General features: G+C 42.7%; 1 protein-coding gene across 1 annotated transcript in view; it reads right to left on the bottom strand.

Annotated features, from left to right (window-relative positions):
- Positions 1-5541: 5541 nt before the first annotated feature.
- YPEL2 (yippee like 2) overlaps positions 5542-24518 on the bottom strand; it is a 179892-nt gene continuing 160915 nt past the window's right edge. The window contains exon 7 of the transcript XR_008201023.1: positions 5542-5552. The gene's annotated coding sequence lies outside the window, so the exon portion shown is untranslated. The remainder of the gene's footprint in view (positions 5553-24518) is intronic.

Genomic DNA, 24518 nt, shown 5'->3' with positions numbered 1-24518 from the left:
TTGAGATGAATGAATTGGGGTACTCAATAAGTAAAAAATTTATTTAGTAAAGATTTAGGAAGTAAAAGATTTTAATAAAGGAAAATAGTTTATTACATAAAGTTTATTACATAATAAATATGCATTATTACATAACAGTTTATTACATAAAGTTGTCATATCAAATAAGATAGACCTATTTCTAATTATTAATAAATAATAGCATTTCTCAAACTAGTACAGCCACTATGGAGAACAGTGTGGAGATTCCTTAAAACACTGGAAATAGAACTGCCTTATGACCCAGCAATCCCACTGCTGGGCATGCACACCGAGGAAACCAGAATTGAAAGAGACACGTGTACCCCAATGTTCATCGCAGCACTGTTTATAATAGCCAGGACATGGAAGCAACCTAGATGTCCATCAGCAGACGATTGGATAGGAAAGCTGTGGTACATATACACAATGGAGTATTACTCAGCCATTGAAAACAATACTTTTGAATCCGTTCTAATGAGGTGGATGAAACTGGAGCCTATTATACAGGGTGAAGTAAGCCAGAAAGAAAAACACCAATACAGTATACTAATGCATATATATGGAATTTAGAAAGATGGTAATGATAACCCTGTATGCGAGACAGCAAAAGAGACACAGATGTATAGAACAGTCTTTTGGACTCTGTGGGAGAGGGGGAGGGTGGGATGATTTGGGAGAATGGCATTGAAACATGTAAATTATCATATGTGAAACGAATCACCAGTCCAGGTTCGATGCATGATACAGGATGCTCGGGGCTGGTGCAGTGGGATGACCCAGAGGGATGGTATGGGGAGGGAGGGGGGAGGGGGGTTCAGGATGGGGAACACATGTACACCCAGGGCAGATTCATGTCAATGTATGGCAAAACCAATACAATATTGTAAAGTAAAAAAATTAATTAATTTTTAAAAAATAAATAAATAACAGCATTTCTTATATGTTCCTCATATCAATGAGTAATTTAGAGAGCAAGAAAAATGAGCATTTTTTCTTCTAATCTAAGTAGCTTAAATATCACTCTTCCAATATAATTTTCTTTAAAGACTGTTCAAGAGTATTATCTTAATCTAGGTGACGGTGTGTGTGTGTGCTAAGTCACTTCAGCCGTGTCCTACTCTTTGTTACTCTGTGGACTGTAGCCCGCCAGGCTCCTTGGTCCATGGGATTTTCCAGGCAAGAATCCTGGAGTGCGTTGACACGCCCTCCTCCAGGGCATCTTCCCGACCCAGGGATCAAACTCACATCTCTAATGTCATCTGCATTGGAAGGCAGGTTCTTTACCACTAATGACACTTGGGAAGTCCCTAGGTGACGGCGACAAGATCACAAATTATGAAGAGGGGGAGTTTAATTGTCAAGATTGTTACCTGTGTCGGGAGATGACAAACCATTTTCATCTAGAAGGTCAGCCCCAGTGTGTCAGCTGTAGTGACCAGGAGTGCATTGAACAGCATTTTAAATCCCCACTCAGGGTCAATAGGAAGAAGAGCCACGATCAAGTAGTGATTTTTCCCAAGCTGGGCAGAAAGAGGTGGTCCCGCTTCTGCCAGAAGCTACTACTCACTGGCTAGCCTGCAGGCCCTACTGTAGAACTCACAGAGGGAAGAATGGTAAAAGTGAATATATATGTATAAGCTAAGAAAAGAAGCTCTTAGAGAGTGAAAAGTGAAAAAGAGGAGCAATGAAGGGGTAGAAAAACCAACAAAAAGCAGAGGGAAGAGGAGGGTGGGACGAATCGGAAGATTAGGATTGATGTATGCTAGCTTTGCAGGGAAAGAATCCACCTGCAATGCAGGAGAACCTGGTTTGATTCCTGGGTCAGTTTGATTCCTGGGTCAGGAAGATCCTCTGGAGAAGGGATAGGCTACCCACTTGAGTATTCTTGGGCTTCCCTTGTGGCTCAGAAATGGTAAAGAATCTGCCTCCAATGCAGGAGACCTGGGTTCAAACCCTGGGTTGGGAATCAAATGGGCTTCCCACTCCAGTATTCTGGCCTGGAGAATTCCATGGACTGAACAGTCCACAGGGTCACAAAGAGTCGGACACAGCTGAGCGACTTTCACTTTCATGTACACTACAGAGCTTCCCAAGTGGCGCTAGTGGTAAGGAATCCACCTGCCATTGCAGGAGACATAAGAGACAGCAGATTAGATCCCCTGGGTCAGGAAGATCCCCTGGAAGAGCAACCCACTCCAGTATTCCTGCCTGGAGAATCTCATGGACAGAGGAGCCTGGCGGGCTACAGTCCACAGAGTTGGACACGACTGAAGTGACTTGGCACGCACATACACAAACTATCTATTTTACACATAGATAGTTAGTGGAAGCCTGCTCTAAAGCACAGGAAGCTCAACTCTTTGCTTTGTGATGACCTAGAGGGGTGGGATGGGAGGGAGGTCCGAGAGGAAGGGCCCATATGTATACATACAGCAGCTTCACTTCATTGTACAGCAAAGACTAATACAGCACTGCAAAGCAATTATACTCCAATTAAAAAAGAGAGAGAGAAAGGGCATAGTCACGACTTTGATGAGTAAAGCAAGGAGAAAATCATAGGGATGTTCAAAGCTTTTTTATCAGTGGTATAATGGGCAGAAGAGTATATACATTCTTCAGTTCACTTCAGTTCAGTTGCTCAGTCGTGTCCGACTCTTTGCGACCCCATGAACCACAGCATGCCAGGCCTCCCTGTCCATCACCAACTCCCGGAGTTCACTCACACTCACATCCATCGAGTCGGTGATGCCATCCAGCCATGTCATCCTCTGTTGTCCCCTTCTCCTCCTGCCCCCAATCCCTCCCAGCATCAGAGTCTTTTCCAATGAGTCAACTCTTCGCATGAGGTGGCCAAAGTACTGGAGTTTCAGCTTTAGCATCATTCCTTCCAACGAATACCCAGGACTGATCTCCTTCAGAATGGATTGGTTAGATCTCCTTGCAGTCCAAGGGACTCTCAAGAGTCTTCTCCAACACCACAGTTCAAAAGCATCGGCGCTCAGCTTTCTTCACAGTCCAACTCTCACATCCATACATGACTACTGGAAAAACCATAGCCTTGACTAGACGGACCTTTGTTGGCAAAGTAATGTCTCTCCTTTTGAATATGCTGTCTAGGTTGGTCAGAACTTTCCTTTCAAGGAGTAAGCATCTTTTAATTTCATGGCTGTAATCACCATCTGCAGTGATTTTGGAGCCCCCAAAATAAAGTCTGACACTGTTTCCACTGTTTCCCCATCTATTTCCCATGAAGTGATGGCACCAGATGCCATGATCTTCGTTTTCTGAATGTTGAGCTTTAAGCCAACTTTTTCACTCTCCTCTTTCACTTTCATCAAGAGGCTTTTTAGCTCCTCTTCACTTTCTGCCATAAGGGTGGTGTCATCTGAATATCTGAGGTTATTGATATTTCTCCCAGCAATCTTGATTCCAGCTTGTGCTTTTTCCAGCCCAGCGTTTCTCATGATGTACTCTGCATAGAAGTTAAATAAGCAGGGTGACAATATAAAGCCTTGAAGTACTCCTTTCCCAGTTTGGAACCAGTCTGTTGTTCCATGTCCAGTTCTAACTGTTGCTTCCTGACCTGCATATAGGTTTCCCAAGAGGCAGGTCAGGTGGTCTGGTATTCCCATCTCTCTCAGAATTTTCCACAGTTTCTTGTGATCCACACAGTCAAAGGCTTTGGCATAGTCAATAAAGCAGAAATAGATGTTTTTCTGGAACTCTCTTGCTTTTTCAACGATCCAGCCGATGTTGGCAATTTGATCTCTGGTTCCTCTGCCTTTTCTAAAACCAGCTTGAACATCTGGAGGTTCATGGTTCACATATTGCTGAAGCCTGGCTTGGAGAATTTTGAGCATTACTCTACTAGCGTGTGAGATGAGTGCAATTGTGTGGTAGTTTGAGCATTCTTTGGCATTGCCTTTCTTTGGGATTGGAATGAAAACTGACCTTTTCCAGTCCTGTGGCCACTGCTGAGTTTTCCAAATTTGTTGGCATACTGAGTGCAGCACTTTCACAGCAGCATCCTTCAGGATTTGAAATAGCTCCACTGGAATTCCATCACCTCCACTAGCTTTGTTCGTAGTGATGCTTCCTAAGGCCCACTTGACTTCACATTCCAGGATGTCTGGCTCCAGGTAAGTGATCCCACCATCATGATTGTCTTTTTGTACACTCTTAGGTACTATTATTTTAGAGGTATAATTTTATTTTAAATTATATAAGTATTCCATGTGAACTGTAAGTTTTCAGAAAATACACAAAACTTTTTTCACCTAAAACTCCAGTCATTCTGCAGGCATCAATTTGGAAGAGGGGTGAGGCAGTGAGGGAGCAGAGTAGTGACAACAGCCTAAATCTCGTAAACATCTCCAGGTAAAGCTTGTCAGTCAAAGGCCACTGGACGGACTCCCTCGGTAGCTCAGTGGTTGAGAATCTGCCTGCCTATTCAAGGTACACAGGTTCAATATCCGGTCCTGGAAGATCCCTCATGCCGCATTGCAACCAAGCCCGTTTCACAACTATTAATTGCGCCCTCTAGAGCCCACCAGCTGCAACTACTGAACCCCGTGTGTCTGCAGCAAGAGAAGCCACCGCAAGGAGAAGCCTCCGTGGTGCAACTAGAGAAGAGCCTGCAAACAGCAACTAAGACCCAACGCAAAAAAAAAAAAAAAAAAAAAAAAAAAAGCCACTAGAAATACTGAAGAAGGAATTCATAGGGCCTGGACCCCATCTTAGGCCTGTTCATGCTGATCATGCTCGGCCACCTTTCCAATGGACTCTGAATTCTGTGTCTAGCGCCTATGAAAACAACAACAGAAGGATAAGACCCTCTCAAGACAGGGGAACCTTGAAAATTGTATCTAGGTTACTCATCGCCTAAGAGAAAACATACACTAATCACCCTTTCCTCCAGACAGGCCATAAATTTTTCTGTATCTATCGGAGTGTAACCTCGGGTTTATTGATTATTGGCCAATTGTTTGACTGTTTGAGCACATAGCACGTGAATGATGGGGTTACTGGGATTGTATTTTCCTTGGTTTATGTAAGTCTCAAGGAATTTGGAGTGGTGGGCTCAGACACATGCACATGGGGCATAAAAGATTTTCACAAATGCTAGTCGGGGTCCTTGGCTAAGGGGAGACTCTGCCTTGGGCCCGGCGGTGTCATAAACTGCACTCCACTATCTGCATTGTCCTTCTGAGTGAGTTTGTTTCCCGGAACGCGTGGCTACAACAATACAACTGTTGTCAGATAACAGTTAGGTTTATAATCCTGCAGAGAGGAAGGATGCGCACTCCAGGACCTGGGAGGGTCAAGGCTAAGAACGAGTCAGGAGGGTCTCATTAGCATCTGGACTTGGGGTGCTTGACTGACGGGGAGGCAAAGGCTTGTTCTAGATTGAGGTCTGTCCTGAGGAAGGGGCAATTCAATGATTGGGGATTTTAATTTTTACGTAGGAAGGTATAGTCACTCATGCAACTAGAAAAGGGAGGTGTTTGGACATTTCTGTGGTGCTTGGATGCCTTGATTTCTAGCTGTGTTTCGATACAATTATGGCATGGTCTAGTTAATGCCTTGTTCCACCATCAGAATGACTGTCTGATAACTGTAAACTCTTGTAAAATTGTTCATTTTCAATGAGGGAACACTACGGCCAGCTATCAGTGTCCAGCTATCAGTTGTTAGAGCTTTTTTTTTTTTCACTTTCTCCATCAATTGTTAATTTTGGATTCAGACTTGTGCTTGAGTTTCCTCATAGGGCTCTAGAAACCAAAGGGACAAAGTGTGATCAGAAACTATATGACAGACACACCCCTGTTTCTGTACAGTAATTGCCATGCAGCACTTTGAGAGTTCAGTTCAGCTCAGTTCAGTCACTCAGTGCGTCCGACTCTTTGCGACCCCATGGACTGCAGCACGCCAGGCCTCCCTGTCCATCACCACCTCCCGAAGTTTACTCAAACTCATGTCCATTGAGCCATTGATGCCATCCAACTATGTCATCCTCTGTCGTCCCTTTCTCCTCCCACCTTCAATCTTTCCCAGCATCAGGGTCTTTTCCAATGAGTCAGCTCTTCACATCAGGTAACCAAAGTAATGGAGTTTCAGCTTCAGCATCAGTCCTTCCAATGAACACCCAGGACTGATCTCCTTTAGGATGGACTGATTGAATCCCCTTGCAGTCCAAGGGACTCTCGAGTGTCTTCTCCAACACCACAGTTCAAAAGCTTCAATTCTTTGGTGCTCAGCTTTCTTTAGGGTCCAACTCTCACATCCATACATGACTACTGGAAAAACCATAGCTTTGACTAGATGGGTCTTTGTTCGGCAAAGTGATGTCTCTGCTTTTTAATATGCTGTCTAGTTTGGTCATAGCTTTTCTGCCAAGGAGCAAACGTCTTTTAATTTCATGGCTGCAGTCACCATCTGCAGTGATTTTGGAGCCCCCCAAAATAAAGTCAGCCACTGTTTCTACTGTTTCCCCATCTATTTGCCATGAAGTGATGGGACCGGATGCCAGGATCTTAGAGCTGAGGCTTCAAAAAAGTAATTGGCCTCGAGGCAGTGTCATCACCAGAGCGCGGGTAAAGAGTGGGAGGGAGCTGCTGCCCTCCAGTGGCTTCCCCAGGAATTACATCAGTGACTATAACACTTCCACCACCGATCCCCACCCCACGCAGAGACCCCCGTAGTTCATCCAGGGGTTTCCTGAGGACTTTCAGGACCGACCGTAGGCAGGGCAGAACAGGAGGAAGGAAGATCTGCCTGGGAGCAAGAGGCAGTAAAATTTCAGGTACTATTGTTAATGTGACCACATCAGTACTCTAAGCTTGGTGAAACCTGGAGAAACATGGATTATATGAACTGTAGGTTTTCAATGAGTAAATTTTGCTTTTATAATCAAAGAAGGTAGATGTGTCGAATAGAATAATAAGAATTTGAACATTTATATCAGACTGAAAAACAACCATGCCACCTAGAAATGCAGAATAATTATTTAAAGACGAGGGGATTAGAAAACTTTTTAATATCGAGGGTTATGTAAACAAAGATTAAAATTTTACTTAAGTTGGAGAGGATTTGAGAAACTTCAACCCTGGTGCATTGCTGGTGGGAATGTAAAATGTTGCAGTTACTGTGGAAAATAGTAAGGCAGTGCCTCAAAAACTTAAACATAGAATTACCATATGATCCAGAAATTTCACTTGTAGGTACAAACCCAAAAGAATTGAAAGCAGAGACTCGAACAGATACTTGTATACCCACATTCACAGCAGCGTTATTCACAATAGCCAAAAAGTAGAAACAAGCCAAATGTCTATTGACAAGTAAATGGATAAACAAAATGTATATACAAGCAACGGAATATTATTCGACCTTAAAAAAGAATGAAATTCTGAGACAAGCTACAAGATGGGTGAATTTTGAGGGCATTATGTTAAGTGGAAAACAGACACAAAGGAAAAATATTAAATGGTTCCATGTATAAGAGATACCTAGAATAGACAAATTCATAGAGACAGAAAATATAAAAGATGTTACAAGCGACTGGAGGAGAGGAGAATGGGGAGTTATTGTATAATGGGTATAGAGTTTCTATTTAGGGTGATGGAAAGTTCTGAAAATAGATACTGGTGATGGTTATACAACACTGTGAATGTACTTTTTGCGAATGAATTTTTTTTTTAGGTCACAGTGTGCAGCATGTGGGATCTTAGTTCCCCAGCCAAGGACGACACCCGTGCCCCCTGCACTAAGTACAGAGGCTTAACCACTGGACCATCAGGGAAGCCCCTTATTGCTGCTGAATTGAACACTTAAAAACAGATAAAATGGTAACCTTTATGTGATGCATATTTTACCACAATAAAAAACTTACAGAAGTAAAATGAACTCATCATTTTATCTTTAAAGAAATATGAAACGTTCCTTTTGTCTGCATTTTAAGTCATCTTTTTTGGACTTTCATGAATTATTTTCATTACACAAAAATACATTTTAAGGGCATTGCTATTATGTACTTTAAAGTAAGGTTATAATTTCATGGCCTTAGGCATAAATTCTTTGGATTTTTCCTATGGCCAGATGAAATCAAATTGAAGGCTGGAGTTTTCCCACCCATCTTTTAGAGAAATAGCATCTTAAGGCTTTCCTTTTATTTCTTTCTTTACCAGGTAGCTCTTGGTTTAGAGGATAAACTTAAAGTTACTGTAAATCAGCTATTCTCAACTAAATTAATAGTTTGGCTTGATTCGTGATTACTATATTCAACTTTGATTATAATTAGAGAAAGTAAAATGATTCTAAATAGAACTCTAAATAAAAACATATTAAAAATTGGTTCCCAAAATAGCCCCAGAGTCTAAAGTACTATTTTACTGCTATTGAAGTTCGAAGTTTTTCAAACACAAGGAAAGCGGCGTATAGGGCAACCTGTGAAGCTTCAGAGTTCAGATCGGAAGATCTGAGTCCCAACTTACTCGGAACATGGTAAATGAGCGGTAAGTAGGTGCTGAATGAGAGGATGATAAGTGAAGGTCACTTCCTCTCTCTGAACCTCAGTTTTCTCATCTGCATAAGAAAGGATGTGTGTGCTCAGTTGTGTCTGACTCTTTGCAACCCCATGGACTGCAGCCCACAGGCTCCTCTGTCCATGGAATTTTCCAGGCAAAAATACTGGAGTGGGTTGCCATGTCCAATTCCAGGGGATCTTCCTGACCCAGGCATCGAACCCTCATCTCTTGAGTTTCTTGAGTCTCTGGCACTGGCAGGTGGATTCTTTACCACTGCACCACCCGGGAAAGCCTCAAAGAAGAAAGGAGTTGGATGAAACTGAGTGGGTCTCAGCTCTGGTGGCACATCATTAGAATCACCTGGGGAGTTTTTAAAGCTACTGATGGTACCAGCTTGCAAAGGAATGCCTTCTGGTACCTGCTACTATGGGGACGAACCTTGAAGACATGATGCTAAGTGAACTAAGCCAGATACAAAAGGACAAATCTTGCATGATTCCACCTGTGTGAGATACCTATCATAGTCAAATTCATAAAGACTGCAAGTAGGATGGTGATTACCAGGAACTGGGAGGAAGAGGGAACCGGGAGTTATTTATTAATGGGTACAGAATTTCTGTCTGCAAAGATGAAAAAGTTCTGGTGGTGGATGGTGGTGTTAGTTGCATAACAATATGAATATCCTAATGACGCTGAACTGTACTCTTAAAAATTGTTAAAATGGTGAATTTCCTTTTTTGTACAATTTAACACACACACAGACACACACAGAGGCACTCATATTGATGCTGTGCCCCATGTCAGACCGGTTGAGTTAGATGGGTGGGACTATGGGTATTTTTTTAAACTCCTTAGGCAATTTTTTTCTCTTTTGGCTGCTCTGTGGCTTGTGAGATCTTAGTTCCCAGATCAGGGACTGAATCAGGGTCTCAGGCGATGGAAACACACGGTCCTAACGCGATGGAAACACACGGTCCTAACGCGATGGAAACACACGGTCCTAACGCGATGGAAACACACGGTCCTAACGCGATGGAAACACACGGTCCTAACGCGATGGAAACACACGGTCCTAACGCGATGGAAACACACGGTCCTAACGCGATGGAAACACACGGTCCTAACGCGATGGAAACACACGGTCCTGGCCACTGGACCACCAGGGAATTCCTTCTCAGCTAATTCCGATGCACAGTGAGAGTTGAGAACCCTGGACCCAGATAATCTCTAAGATTCTGTTTTACTTTACTCATCCATGATTCTAAATAAGATTGTCCAACAAGAGAAAATGAAAACTATCAATATTTTGGCCCAATTTCATAAGTGCAAATAACAACTTCCTTGGATGAATTCAGTTAGTTCAGTTCAGTTCAGACTCTTTGCAACCCCATGAACCACAGCACACCAGGCCTCCCTGTCCATCACCAACTCCAGGAGTTTACCCAAACCCATGTCCATTGAGCTGGTGATGCCATCCAACCATCTCATCCTCTGTCATCCCCTTCTCCTCCTGCCTTTAATCTTTCCCAACATGAGGGTCTTTTCAAATGAGTCAGCTCTTCACATCAAGTGGCCAAAATATTGGAGTTTCAGCTTCAACATCAGTGCTTCCAATGAACACCCAGGACTGATCTCCTTTAGGATAGACTGGTTGGGTCTCCTTGCAGTCCAAGGGACTCTCAAGAGTCTTCTCCAACACCACAGTTCAAAAGCATCAATTCTTCGGTGCTCAGCTTTCTTCACAGTCCAACTCTCACATCCATACATGACCACTGGAAAAACCATAGCCTTGATTAGATGGACCTTTGTTGGCAAAGTAATGTCTCTGCTTTTGAATATGCTATCTAGGTTGGTCATAACTTTCCTTCCAAGGAGTAAGCATCTCTTAATTTCATGGCTGCAGTCACCATCTGCAGTGATTTTGCAGATTTTCCAGAAAAATAAAGTCAGCCACTGTGTCCAGTTTCCCCATCTATTTCCCATGAAGTGATGGGACCAGATGCCATGATCTTAGTTTTCTGAATGTTGAGCTTTAAGCCAACTTTTTCACTCTTCTCTTTCATTTTCATCAAGAGGCTTTTTAGTTCTTCTCACTTTCTGCCATAAGGGTGGTGTCATCTGCATATCTGAGGTTATAGATATTTCTCCCGGCAATCTTGATTCCAGCTTGTGCTTCTTCCAGCCCAGCATTTCACATGATATATTCTGCATACAAGTTAAATAAGCAGGGTGACAATATACAGCCTTGACGTACTCCTTTCCCAGTTTGGAACCAGTCTGTTGTTCCATGTCCAGTTCTAACTGTTGCTTCCTTAGCTGCATATAGGTTTCTCAAGAGGCAGGTCAGGTGGTCTGGTATTCCCATCTCTTTCAGAATTTTCCACAGTTTCTTGTGATCCACACAGTCAAAGGCTTTGGCATAGTCAATAAAGCAGAAATAGATGTTTTTCTGGAACTCTCTTGCTTTTTCGATGATCCAGCAGATGCTGGCAATTTGATCTCTGGTTCCTCTGCCTTTTCTAAAACCAGCTTGAACATCTGGAAGTTCACGATTCACGTATTGCTGAAGCCTGGCTTGGAGAATTTTGAGCATTACTTTACTAGCATGTGAGATGAGTGCAACTGTGCAGTAGTTTGAGCATTCTTTGGCATTGCCTTTCTCTGGGATTGGAATGAAAACTGACCTTTTCCAGTCCTGTGGCCACTGCTGAGTTTTCCAAATTTGCTGGCATATTGAGTGCAGCACTTCAACAGCGTCATCTTTCAGGATTTGAAACAGCTCAACTGGAATTCCATCACCTCCACTAGCTTTGTTCGTAGTGATGCTTCCTAAGGCCCACTTGACTTCACATTCCAGGATGTCTGGCTTTAGGTGAGTGATCACACCATTGTGAAGATCTTTTTTGTACAGTTCTGTGTGCTTGCCACCTCTTCTTAATATCTTCTGCTTCTGTTAGGTCCATACCATTTCTGTCCTTTATTGAGCCCATCTTTGCGTGAAATGTTCCCTTGGCATCTCTAATTTTCTTGAAGAGATCTCTAGTCTTTCCTATTCTATCGTTTTCCTCTATTTCTTTGCATTGATCGCTGAGGAAGCCTTTATCTCTCCTTGCTATTCTTTGGAACTCTGCATTCAAATGGGCATATCCTTCCTTTTCTCCTTTGCTTTTCACTTCTTTTGAATCCAAATCGTTAATGGACTTAACCGTTTTTTTCCCCTAAATATTTGTTTTTCTGTTTAGTAATTTTACTTCTTTTCTTAAAATGAATTAACCGTTTCACAAAACTTCATTGGACGGCTGTGCAAGTCTCCACTCAGTTACGATTTGTACAGATAACAGTAGATTCTAATATAAATCATTCTTACAAAGAATGCATATGTCTGCATTCAGCACACTATCTCTTCGCCAAAGCCAGTCTTTTCTGAAGCCTGACATTTTCATGCCACATGTTTTTTCCAGTTCTCACAGATTTCCAAAGAAGTTTTCAACTCAAGGTCTTTTTAAAAATAGTATTTACAGAACAATTGCGGGGTTTTTTCCTAGAAAATTTTATTTTAAAGTAATAGATTTGTAACCATTAAAAGTAATGGAAAATTTTCAATAATGAATATTTGAAGTGACCCAACGAAAGAAAATAGCATGAGTTCTTTTTCTAGGAATCTAATTGTTTTATAAAAGAAAGTTTGTTTTGAAGTATTTCATTGTTTTGATGCAGTAACCACAGGATGTTGAGCCAGCCTAAAGAATTAGACCTAAACAAAAATTGAAATGGAAACTATTTTTAAATGTTTCTCATCTAAAATGAGAGAACTGATGGATATGAAATACAAAATAATACTTTTTTGTTCTGGAGTTTTTATATATGTTACATAAAAATCATCTAATGAATTGTGAATGAAAATTGTTCTCAGCAAAACAAGTGTGAGTTAAAATTCTTTTTGACAATCTTTTTTTTTTTTTTGCTTTTCTATCATTTAGCACTTCTGACTTGAAATGTCCTCTTTAAAACATATGTGACCTTATAAGTGATCAATAAGCTATGTAACTTAAATGTGCTGTTGACCAACACTAGATCTGAAATTACTGCACTGATTTCACACTAACAGAGGAGTTGTTATCTGTTCTTTTAAACCACATCAGACACTGCCTTCTAAGTTGTTGAAACAAAGCATTTATTCTTCAGTTCAGTTCAGAGTAGTCAAAAGTCTTGATAACAATATGGTTTCTAGGATTAAACATAGCATTCTCTGGGACTTTCCTGGTGGTCCAGTGGTTAAAAAAAAAAAATCCATCTTCCAACGCAGGGGAGGTGGGTTTGATGCCAGGTCAGGAAACCAAGAGCCCACATGCCATGGGGCAACTAAGCCCGAGCACTATACCGAAGACCTGGTGCAGCCAAATTGTTTCAGTTATCAGCACCTTGTGAAGTCTAGTACCCGCCCATGAGCACTGATTTTCAAAGCACCAGAACTTCGGTCATCACCACCCCAAGATGTCAAATATCAATACATCAGTACCAATACCATTCTGGGCATCTACTAAGGTGACGGCCAAATATTCTGGGCCCAAAGGTACTTCAGGTTATCACCTGTTGACTTTATTTAACATGGAAAGAAGCGCAAAATGGCAGGAGTCTGTGCTGTTGCCCAATCCAGAACAACAAAGGAAAACAAATATTAACCCTCCATAGCTGGCTTCTAGCCCAGGTCGCTTGAGCAATAAGCCAGAATAATTCCACGGTGACTGGTTATCCCACCTCCTCACTCAGCACATTTTTTCCCCTGCTAAAGGCCAATCTTGTTTAAAATATAATCTTTACCTACTTTAAACCTACAAGATCCTTTAAGAGCTTCCTAGTTAACCTTTTAAGGTGAATGCTTGGATCACCATGAATTTGCAGTTTTTCCAAGCTTTGGCATCTGCTCTAGCCGATGCTATGCCTTCTGTAAGATTCAGATCAGATCAATCTAGGGAAAAGTAGGTGAAGAGGGAGCGGCCTCACCAAAACCCACCCATCTTGGGTCTACAATGTAACGGTACTTAACTATAGAATCTACAGTAAGACAAAAAAAAGGCCTCAAAGCTATTACATTTTACTGTTAACCATAAGAATAAGACTCGTCTCAGGGCTTCCCTAGCCATTCAGTGGTTAACAATCCACCTTGCAATGCAGATTGCAATGCAGGGGACACGGGTTCGCTCCCTAGCCTGGGAGGATTCCACATGCCGCAGGGCCACTAAGCCTGTGCCCCACAGCTGCTGAAACCTGTGCTCTAAAGCCCACGAGCTGCAACTACTGAGCCCACCAGTATGTCCTACTCTTTGCGATCCCATGGACTGTAGCCTGCCAGGCTCCTCTGTCCATGGAATTCTCCAGGCAGGAATACTGGAGTGGGTTGCCATTCCCTCCAGGGAATCTTCCCGACCCAGGGATTGAACACGTGTCTCCCGCATTGAAGGCAGATTCTTTACTGTCTGAGCCACCAAGGAAGCCCAAATATAATGTAAGTGCTAGGTAAATAGTTGAAGGTGAGTGGAAAATTTAAAATGTAAGGACATGATAAATTCGAAAGTAAAGGGATAAAAGGAGCTATATTAAAAAAAAAAAAAAAGACTAATCTTAGTGTATTATGACCCTTAATCCATCCTGTGTCTGTGTGCTCAGGTGCTTCAGTCATGTCCAGCTCTTTGCAACCCTATGGACCATAGCCTGCCAGGCTCCTCTGTCCATGGGATTTCCCAGGCAAGATTATTAGAAGGGGTTGCCATGCCCTCCTCCAGGGGATCTTCCCAACCCAAGGATCGAACCCATGCCTCCTGAGTATCCTGTATTGCAGGCAGATTCTTCACTCACTGAGCCACCTGGGAAGCCCTATTCCACCCTGAGACACATGCCAGTGCTTTTTGTTGGAAATGCAACCTACCAGCAACATTTCCTGTTTTGGGGGTTCCTCAAATAAATGAAACTTCCCATGTCAAATAAGTTATATATCTAAAATAAATTTTGCATGTTACTGTGTTCTGGTCCATGTGACCCCTTCAGATTTACAAAGCATTAACAGTCCTCACTACGTAGTGGACATGGTTTGGGGTACATTCTCAAACATATTATCATCTGCCTCCTTTTATGAATAAGCAAACAAAAGCTTAGTGAGGTCAAATTCTTTGCCAAATTTTCAACATAATTCAAAATCTAATGCTACACCGTTACTTCCTCTACTGAAATTTAAATGCAAGCTATTTTTGTACAAAGAGGAATAGAGAAATAAAATGCAAGTTTTCTTGTTTTTCACAAATTTCCATTCAGGAAATACTTATTGAGAAATATTTGTTGAGCACTTACCATATACTGGGCACTATTAGGCAACTAGGAATGTAGTCGTGAACAAAACAAAATGTTGCAGAGGTTACATCTAAATGGGAGGAGATGGAAAATAAACAAAGGTCAGTTGATAGTATGTAAGTAGCAGTTAAGTGCTAACAGGTCCACATTGCTCAATCCAGTCATAAATTTCCTGCCCTCATTTCCAAAACGTGCAAACAGCACGTTTTGTACCTTTAACACAACTGGTCACTTTAACTGATCACAACTGATCTTTCTTAAAGCATTTTTTCCCTATGCACAAAAGCAGCTGCCACAATAGCCATTCCTCCTCAGTTTTCATTACTGGTTGCTTCTCATGTCCCTGAGCTCTGAACACGGGAGTGTCCACGACTCAGCCCTCATAAATCTTCTCTGTTTATACTCAGGTTTCATTCAGTTTCACAGCTTTAATTACCATCCATGCACTGACGACTTGTTTATCTCTCTCCTAGGTCTCTATCCTGAACACCTTTGGTGGCAAACCTTAGATAACTCAAGCATCTCAGACTTAATAAAAATGAACTGCAATCTTATTCCAAACTTCCAGTTGCTCAGGTATAAACATTAGAGTCATCCTCGACTTGTCTCTTTTTCCCTCCCCACGTCTAATTCATGAGCAAATCCTGTCTGCTTTACGTTCAAAATACACCCCATGTCTGTCCAAGTCTCCATTTCCCCTGGACTATCTCTCCCTCAGTCACCAGCATCTAATCTGGATTACTGCAGTCTCCTAAAAGGATTACCTCCTTCTTCCTTTGCCCTCTCCGTTTAACAACCAAATTAATTATTTTTTAATAATGATATATTAAACTATTTAGTTTTATTTATTTATTTGGCTGCACCAGGTCTTAGTTGCAGCCCAGCACGTGGGATCTTCAATCTTTGCTGAGCATGGACACTGTTAGTTGTGCAGCACGTGGGATGTAGTTTGCCGACCAGGGATGGAACCCGGGCCCCTTGCCTTGGTAGTGCAGAGTTGTAGCCACTGGACCACCAGGGAAGTCTCCAAATTAATTCTTTGGACCTATGTCGGCCCATGTCATTCCTTTTCTTAAAACCCTCCAACAGATTCCCATCGCACATGATGGAGAACCACAAAGCTGCTTTTCTGACGACCTCCTTGCTCACCACACTCCCAGCACTGGCCTCATTGCTCTGCAAGCAAATGCCTCCTCAGGGCCTTTGAACGTGTTGTTTCCTCTTCCTGAGATGAAGAGGTTTTCTTTCTTTTTTTCTGGCTGCACTATGCAACTTGCAGGATCTTAGTTCCCTGACCACGGACTGAACCTCAGTCCTAAACAACGAACTGTCAGGGAGTTCCCTAGTTGAAGAGCCTCGAACATGAGTGAATGCTCAGCTGACTCTGTTATGTCCCGGCCAGAACCCTGGGATATGACCCCTGGGACCCTGACTAGTGGGATGAGAGGATCTGGTGCCCTCCCCCCTGACTATTCTGACTGCCTCGACCTCTCTGAACACTCAGAGATGACAGAGGGGCTCCCCTCTCCACACAGAGCGAGCACTCCTGGGGGTAAAAAGATATCGTAGAAGCCTCAGCCTCACAAGAAAAGAAGGATCTTGTTCAGCATCTGCCTCACCTCCTCTCCTGGCTGCAAAGTCCACAGCTGTGTTCAGTTCAGCATAATTCTGCTGGATCTGAGAGGAGGGAAAAGGAGCTCTCCCTGCAATGGAGCTGCGAGAAAAAGTCAGCATGTTCCAGTAGGAGCCAGAGTATTCCTGGGACAGGATACACTAGAGAAAAAAATTTCTTGAAATCCTATATGCCTACTCTCCCACCATATGGGATTTATACCCCTGACAAGGGGGCTTTCCTGGTGGCTCAGACAGTAAAGAATGTGCTTGCAGTAAGGGAGACCCAGGTTTGATCCCTGGGATATGAAGACCCCCTGGAGAAGGGAATGAATGGCAACCCACTCCAATATTCTTGCCGGGAGAATTCCATAGACAGAAGAGCCTGGTGAACTACAGTTCATGGGGTTGCAAAGAGTCGGACACGACTGAGCGACTAACACACACACAAGGGCCCTAGGGGAAGGGGAAAACTCTCTGCTGGGGTGGCTCTTCAAGGCATGTCTACTCTCGGTGAAGTAAAAGTGTCTGCGTTGCCCTGCCAGATGGTAGAAGAAGGGATGCAGAAGCTGAGGGAGGCGGGCACGTTGGAATAGATATTTTAAGTGAGCCCGAAAGACCCACCAAGGGATTATGTTCTACACATAGGCCCAGAGTACACTGCATTTGCCAAAGCTCTCAGGATTATGCTAGAGAGAGGGACACCAGCATCAGTGAGATAGTCAGGGGCGGCAAAGGCTGCCAGGAGGCAAGACTGTCACACGCTTGGCTTACTGACAAGAAACGAGGTTGGGGCAGCACTTAACCACCAGGATTGAGGGGGTCAAAAATTACTATAATGACCAGCAAAGTGGAATGGCAGGCCAGGGGCCTTGACCCAAAGAGAGCTGTGGAGATCTTGGTGAATAGGATATGAAAATGCTCCTCCAGCCCACTCAGATACCCCTACCACCGCCCCCCTCCAAATTATGACATCTCATGGGGCAAAATAGATGGATAGCTAAAGTGGATATTACTGTATATAATCAAAAGAAAGCAAGACTGGAGAAGCAGGAGGCTGAGATCAGTCACCCTTACAAAAAGTCATGAATGGAGAACCAACAAGAGCTTCATCTGGGACTTTGCTGGTGGTCCAGTGGTTAAGAATCCACTTACCAATGCAGAGGAAGGACATGGGTTTGATCCCTGGTCCAGGAAGTTTCCAGATGCCATGGGGCAGCTAAGCCTATGTAGCACCACAAGAGAAGCCAGCACAATGAGAAGCCCAAGCACCACAACTAGAAACTAGCCTGCTTGCCCAAACTAGAGAAAGCCCACGAGCAGCAATGAAGACCCAGTGCAGTCAAAATTTAAAAAAATAAAAAAATGGCTCTGATCAGTAGGAGGAGGAGAAGACCTGTTTGTTGCAACAAAATAGGGGCAAGGAAGAATATGTATGGAGCTCAGGTGACCCACTTGGGTGCTTTATGGTACTCCTTTGCCCAACTAAGAATGTATATGCACAGTAGAGCACCCTCAGCCTGAGAAAGGGATGATTTACCAGCGGGTCAGACCCCTCAGAAATGAGGGTTATGTTCCACCACCAGAGAAGACACTGAGACAAATGGAGATGATGGCAGGTGGCAAGGAAAATTAGAATGGATGGTGAAGAGGGGAGAGCCTGAGAACCAGCTGTGGCCCCAAGACCAACTGCAGGGCTGAGGACTATAGTTTATCCCACTAACATCCCCTTCTAAGTTTCTCTACAAGAAGAAAGGTGAACCAGGACGCTGGAGGGGCCGTTGCCCAGATGTGAAAGAAGGGGGTCTGCATGGTCCACGGGGGTGGGCTCTGGCAGGCAGGAACATGAACCACTTGGATCGCTCATCAAGAAAGAACTTCCGTCCATCCAGCTGCTGGGAGAATGACTGACTTGACCGCTTCCAGCTGCAGCCTTGGTTTTCAAGCTGAGGCCACACTCTTGCTGAACAGCCCCTTAGACAATAATTGAACACGGTTGTTTGACTAGGGCTTGAACTCTTGGTACCCAACCTGAATCCCCTCTAATTGGCAATCTTTGCTCCGGAGCCTCCCACTGAGTGGGTCAAAACTTTGTCACACCTGCATTATGTTCTGAGTCACTCCTTGTTCCATCCTGTTTTCTCCCCGCTTTTCTTTGACAAGCTTCAGGTTCAAATCATGGTCCAAAGGGCTTTGCTTATCTTATCCTGCTTCCTCCCCATTTTTTAATTTCACAGGCATTTTCCCCAAATCAACTCTTTGCACTGTTAGCTTCTTAGAAGACTGACACAGATGGTTGTGAGAGATGACTTCCTCCCTGTGTGATTTTGGGCAAATAACTTAAATTCTCTAAGCTTCAGTTTTCTCACAATGAAATGGGGCTCTTATTATCTCTCTCATTGGACTGTTGGGTGGGGGGGCTTAAATATATAAAATATTCAAGGGTTTTATGAGAATTAAATGAGAGAATGCATGTAAAATGTTTAGCAGGACAACCTTGCACATTTGGTAAATGTTAGCTCTTAGGCTAACAAAGAGCTAAGGCAGACTATGAATGGGAACTCTTTAGTTTTCCTCCATCCTGGGGGAATACATTCATTTGCTTAGGAGTAGAGAGGACTGTTACTGTCATTAACACCTTCACCTATGCTAAGCCAAGAAGGTTTTTAAAAAAGCAGAGCCCAGGGCTTCCCTAGTGACCCAGTGGTTAGGAGTCCACCTGCCAATGCAGCAGACACTAGTTCGATCCCTAGTCTGGGAAGACCCCACAGGCCTCAAAGCAACGAAACCCGTGTGCCACAACTACTGAGCCTGTGCTCTAGACCATAAGCTGCAACTACTGAAGCCTGCACGCCCTGGAGCCGGGCTCGGCAACAACCGAAACCACCGCAATGAGAGACCTGCGCACCAACGAGAGAGTAGCCCGCTCGCAGCAGCTAGAAAGCTGCACCCAGCAATGAAGAGCCAGTGCAGCTAAAAAGAAAGAAAGACAACAAAAATTAAGCTCAGTTCAGTTCAGTCGCTCAGTCATGTCCGACTCTTTGCGACCCCATGAATCGCAGCACACCAGGCCTCCCTGTCCATCACCTGCTCCCGGAGTTCACTCAAACTCACGTCCATCGAGTCGGTGATGCCATCCAGCCATCTCATCCTCAGTCGTCCCCTTCTCCTTCTGCCCCCAAATCCCTCCCAGCATCACAGTCTTTTCCAATGAGTCAATGCTTCGCATGAGGTGGCCTAAAGTATTGGAGTTCAGCTTCAGCATCAGTCCTTCCAAGGAATACCCAGGACTGATCTCCTTTAAGATGGACTGGTTGGATCTCCTTGCAGTCCAACAGGCTCTCAAGAGTCTTCTCCAACACCACAGTTCAAAACCATCAATTCTTCAGCGCTCAGCTTTCTTCACAGTCCAACTCTCACATCCATACATGACCACCGGAAAAAACATAGCCTTGACTAGATGGACCTTTGTTGGCAAGGTAATGTCTCTGCTTTTGAATATGCTATCTAGGTTGGTCATAACTTTCCTTCCAAGGAGTAAGCATCTTTCAATTTCATGGCTGCAATCACCTTTTGCAGTGATTTTGGAGCCCAGAAAAATAAAGTCAGCCACTGTTTCCACTTTCGCCATCTATTTGCCATGAAGTGATGGGACCGGATGCCATGTTCTTAGTTTTCTGAATGTTGGGCTTTAAGCCAACTTGTTCACTCTCTAATGGAGACTATATATATATATATATATGCATATATGTATATATATATATATATATATATATATATATATACACATGGCCCACATACAAATAATGGTAATGGTTTCTAGAAATGAGATTTTGTATTGATATGATCATGACCATCAAAAGTGAGATGGAAACTGAATTGTGATTATGTAACCAAATGTAAATCTACCTGTTAGAACACAAGGAACACGATACATTTTCCATATCTAAAAACTCTATTACAAGGGTGGGTAATTTATCCTCCTGCAGTGAGTTGGGACATAGCATTCACAGGTCCATTACTGTGATATATTTCAGTTTTCAATAACATGTGGTTTCCTTTTTAAATCAAAACTTTTCATCTGACCTCATTTTCGTATATAAACATGTATACATCTATTTGGGCTAAAGTTTTCACAAAGGTAGGAAGAAGAATACCATTAGAAACTACATCCAAAAGGTTAGAAAATTTTAACTCAGAAAAAAAAATTTACCAGTCCAGTGCCTATAACTTGTCTATGATTGAGGTCTATTCTGACTTTGTCACAGCCAACTAAACTTATGGTACAGGGCATTTATTAAAGTGCTTATTACTTCCTCTGGTGAGTCTTTCAGCTAGTGGAATTTTAAAAGACATGTAACCTGAAGGATTTGCTTAATTATATTCTGCGTTTGATTTTAATGGAGAAACCAGTCATTACAGTGCAGTAAGCCATGAGATAGAAATAACCATCCTTTAGAGGAAAGCTGGCACCCTTTTATGTTTAACTTCGTAATTTTCTGACAGCCATGCCACTTTCTGCCTCTGTTGCTTTTCATTAATTTTGAAGAAATTTCCTTACTATCGGTGGACAGCGTGAGGATGAAAAACGTCTCACCTCATAGGAACATCCAGAGTATTTTATTTAGCCTTTCCACCAAGAACTCACCCCCACCCCCAACTCAGATGAATGAATTCACAAATTGGAATGCACATGCTTTTTCTGAAAAACAAAACAAAACAAAACACAACTCTCCAATTTAGTCAATTAGAATGAAAATGATTGCTCTTCCTGTTTCTTAACACTTGCTCAGACGCTCAGTTGTGTCCAACTCTTTGTGACCCCATGGACTATTTCTCACCAGGCTCCTCTGTCCGTAGGATTTCTTAATATAGCATCCTAAACTTCTGTTACAACCAGTGTCCTAACAATCTCCTTGATGTTCAGTTGAATATAAAATCATAAAGACACACCTGATCCAAAAGAACAGTTAAACACATTGCCCTCCACATCTTCTACTTTAAAAAGACATTAAAGCTTAAACATTATATACATAGCTGACAGATTCCATACCTAGTCATCAGTTGCTATTTTGCAAAAGTAAAGCCACTGGCATGACATATAATATTTCTTCTTGTTCCACTGCAGCTCCCTGCAACTGTTGAGAAGCTTTTCCTATCCCTATATTTGCTTCCAGCACTGCACACATTTTCTTCTCAGGCTGAAAAATAAACGTCAAGTTCCTGATCTTTTGTCAAAGATTCATTGCCAAAGATGGTTTCACAGCAGGAGCCTTCCTAGGGAAAGAGCTGGCTCACATTTCTGCTAAGAATGTAACCTGGAATGATGGAAAAATAATTATAATCAATGTCATAGAGCATATGGGTTTCTACCCAGACGTCTGCCAAATAGGACCTGCACTAATCTTTTCCATCCACTATCCGTCGGTTGACTCTAGCACATAAATTCCTCATATTTGGGTAAATGAAAGCCCAAAGCTCACACATATTTCTCCTATATCTGAGAGGTTTCTGAAAGAAACCAGTAAAATGCCTTGCATTTCTTAAGCTTAGTTTCCATAAAACTACAGTTATTGTGTTTTGGTGTCTCTAAACATAGAACTGCTTTATTTCTACTTCATCCTTCAACTTGGGTGATCCATGAGGTCAGTCCACAGATAGTGAAAGAACGGGGGAGAAATATATACCACACATGTTAAAAGCATTGTACTTGGGAGTGGGGTGAATTGGGAGACTGGCATTGACACACACACACTATTGATATTATGTATACGGGCTTCGCTGGGGGGCTCAGATGGTAAAGAATCTGCCTGCAATGCGGGAGACAGGGGTTAGATCCCTGGATTGGGAAGATCCCCTGGAGAAGGGAGTGGCTACCCACTCCAGTGGGTCCTAGAGAATTCCACGGACAGAGGAACCTGGTGAGGTACAGTCCATGGGGTCGCAAAGAGTTGGACACAACTGAGCAACTAACACTTTCACTTTCACCTACAGTAGATAACTAATGAGAACCTACTATTCCCTTGTAGCTCAGTTGGGAAAGAATCTGCCTGCAATGCTGGAGACCAGGGTTTGATTCCTGGGTAGGGAAGATCCCCTGGAGAAGGAAATGGCAACCCACCCCGGTATTCTTGCCTGGAGAATCCCATGGACAGAGGAGCCAGGCAGGCTACAGTCCGTGGTGTCGCAGGAGTCGGACATGACTTAGCGACTACACCACCACCACCGCTACATACCTCAGGGAACCCTCCTCAGTGCACTGCAGTGACCTAAATGTGGTGGGGAATCCAAAAAAAGAGGAGATATAGGTATTGCTGATTCACTTTGCTGTATAGTGGACACTAACACAACATTGTAGAGCAACTATTGTCCAATAAAAATTAACTTAAAAAATAAAATAAAAGCATCGTACATGTTGATATGTGTTTTAGCTGCATACACCCCAACAGTATGTGTCGTTTCTAAAAGGGAGCTAATGCTGAGCTGATTAAATAGAAGCAGAAACACCTGGTGCGTATCATTATGGAATAAGGTCCTGGGTGATTTAATGAAGATCTTTATTGTTATTTTTCCACTGAGCTTATATTTCACTCGACCATCCACCCTGCTTTGCTTCTCTCAGGATATGTGCCAGGTGGTATGCAGTTCTTTTAGGAGATTTTTTTTTTTTTTTTTTTTGACTATGCAAACTCAGAACACAAGGAAATCAGAGGCAGATTTTAATTTTCCTTACAAGCTTCTGTGTTTCAAACATTGGAAGGCTTAGAACAATTTGACTCTTTCCTGCACAGCAGAGAGAGAAAATCCAGCCTCTCTTAAACTAGCACTCTTTTATTTTCTAAGCATAAATAAATAAATGTAATAAGTATGTTGTATGCTTTCTTGTTACACAAAGCAGAGTAGACAAAAGGGGGACATTCCAATTAAATATTGGTAGCTTTTGTTTCCAATATTTAGGACATTTTAAGCAAAGAGAAAAATGAATTGAAAATGAGGTTGCTGTTTGCCATTACGGTGCTCCCTTCACAGATCGAGCACTTAATTACAGTAAATCGGGCGCCGCTTCTCTGTCCTAAGGCCCCTCCGCTCCTATTGAGACATTCAATACAACTATCTCAGTGTTCATCACACTCTAAAATGAAGATTTCTAGACAGGAGCTGTATCTTAATATTGTGAGTCCCCCCAGTCACACAACTCAGCTCTAGGTCTGACTGCTAGAGTTACAAAGATGAAATGACTTTTTCCCCCCACGCAGTGCTGTCATCTTTCAGGAAGACTTACATCTCACTTATTTTTCCCCCAGCATATATCTGTAAAACCTTACCAAAACTCCAAGATGGCCCATATCCTTGAAATCGGCTGGGTACAAGTCTTAGTCAGCCATAAAAAAGAATGAAATCATGCCATTTGCAGCAACAGGGATGGACCTAGAGAAGCAAAGGTGAAGTAAGTCAGACAGAGACAAATACCGTAGGATATCACTTATATGCGCAATCTAAAATATGGCACAAAGGAACACAGCTATGAAACAGAAACGCACTCCCAGACACAGAGAACAGACTTGTGGTTGCCAAGGGAGGGGCAGGGAGGGAAGGACCGCGAGTCTGGGATTAGCAGATGCAAACTACTGTGTATGGGATGGGAAAACAAGGTCCCGCTATATAGCACAGGGAACTAAACTTAACATCCCGTGACAGACCACAATGAAAAAGAATGTATATATACATATATATATCTGAGCCACTTTTCTTTGCAGAAGTTAACATTGTAAATCAATTATGCTTCCATAAAATTTTTAAAAAATCAGCTGGTTGCAATTCTGTATTTGTAGAGTCCAGTGAGTCAGGAATGGACATTCTCACACAACAACTGTTCAGAGCAGGATAGAAACTAGAACTCAGAGACTTCAAAGCGTTTTGCCTCAGGAAAAGTTCTAGCTCTATTTTCTCTGTAATTGGTTTGAAAGAACCTAGAAATCAAATTTGCCAAATACCAGTCTCATATGTTTTATGAGGATA

Source organism: Budorcas taxicolor, chromosome 19 (genome assembly GCF_023091745.1).
Source record: "Budorcas taxicolor isolate Tak-1 chromosome 19, Takin1.1, whole genome shotgun sequence".
NCBI lineage: Eukaryota > Metazoa > Chordata > Mammalia > Artiodactyla > Bovidae > Budorcas > Budorcas taxicolor.
This window is presented reverse-complemented; position numbering and strand designations above follow the sequence as displayed.